The following is a 1,557-nucleotide window of genomic DNA, read 5'->3' on the forward strand; positions in this document are numbered from 1 at the left end:
AGAAGGATGGCTCGCTTCGAATGTGCGTGGACTACCGGGGGCTGAACGCAATCAGCACGGAGTACAAATACCCCCTCCCCCTGATGAAGGACTTGATGTCGCATCTGTCTAAGGGGAGGGTGTTCACAAAACTGGACTTGCGCGAAGCTTACTTCAGAGTCAGGATCCGCGCAAAAGATGAGTGGAAGACGGCGTTCAACACGCCGCTCGGAAGCTACCAGTTTTCCGTGATGCCGTTCGGATTAAAAGGGGCCCCGGGGGTATTTATGCAAGTAATAAATGAGGTGCTGCACGACCTACTCTATCGGGGCGTCCTGGTCTACCTGGACGACATCCTCATCTACACCGAAACCCTGGCGGAGCACGTGAGCCTGGTGCGCACGGTGCTCCAGAGACTGCTGAAGGCACAGCTGTACGCAAAGCTCTCAAAATGCGAGTTCCATCGAAAGCAACTAGACTACCTCGGCTACCGAATATCCAGCCAGGGAATTGAGATGGACCCGGCGAAAGTGAAGGATGTCCTGGGCTGGGAAGCGCCGCGAACCCGGAGGCAACTCCAAAGCTTCCTAGGGTTTGCGAACTTCTATAGACAGTTTATCCCGAACTTCGCCCAAATCGCCCTTCCCCTAACCGACCTGCTGAAGACCAAGGGCACTGGGAAATCCCCCAAGCCCAGCATGGCACTTGCGTGGACTGCAGAATGCCAGGGGGCGTTTGAGGAGCTAAAATGGCGGTTCACAGCGGAGCCGATCCTGCGCCATCCTGACCCAGATCGGCGGTTTATAATCCAAGTAGATGCGTCAGACGTGGCAACGGGGGCAGTCCTGCTCCAGCCCAGCCCGGAGGGGGCCATCCACCCATGCGCCTACGCCTCCCGCAAATTCACCGAGACGGAGAGAAGGTGGATGGTGTGGGAGAAAGAGGCGTACGCAGTCAAGTGGGCACTGGCCACGTGGAGGCATCTACTGGAGGGGGCAGCGGAACCGTTCGAGGTGTGGACGGACCATAAGAACCTCGAGGCCCTGAAGACCCCGCGTAAGCTATCCCCCAAACAGGCGCGGTGGTCCCAGTACTTCGGGAGGTTCAGGTTCACACTAAAACACATCCCCGGGAAGCGCAACTTCCTAGCAGATGGACTGTCTCGCATGCCCCAGCACGCCAGCCTACGGGAGGAGATCGTGGACTCCATCATCCCTGCCAGCAGACTGGCTGCAAAGGCGGTGACCCGAAGCCAGACCAAGGGGGAGCGACGGGACGCGGCGCCTGAAGTAAGGCAAGGGTTCACGGAGGCGGCGGAGCGGGATGCTTGGCTCAAGCAGAACCGAGAGGCGCTAACCAGCCAAGAGGGGTTGTGGTGGCACGAAGGAAAGCTGTACGTGCCCGAGGGTTGCCGACGGGAGGTCATGGAAAGAGCCCACGACAGCCGGAGCGCGGGGCATTACGGCTTCGTAAAGACACTCCACTTAATCTGGCGGCAATTTTGGTGGCCCACGCTCCGGAAGGACGTGGAGGCATACTCGGGGGGTTGCCCGGTGTGCGCGACGGCGAAAGGGGCCA

Source organism: Python bivittatus, unplaced genomic scaffold, assembly GCF_059951505.1.
Source record: "Python bivittatus isolate LINGU-HERP-01145 unplaced genomic scaffold, Pbiv_v1 ctg000730_np1212, whole genome shotgun sequence".
NCBI lineage: Eukaryota > Metazoa > Chordata > Lepidosauria > Squamata > Pythonidae > Python > Python bivittatus.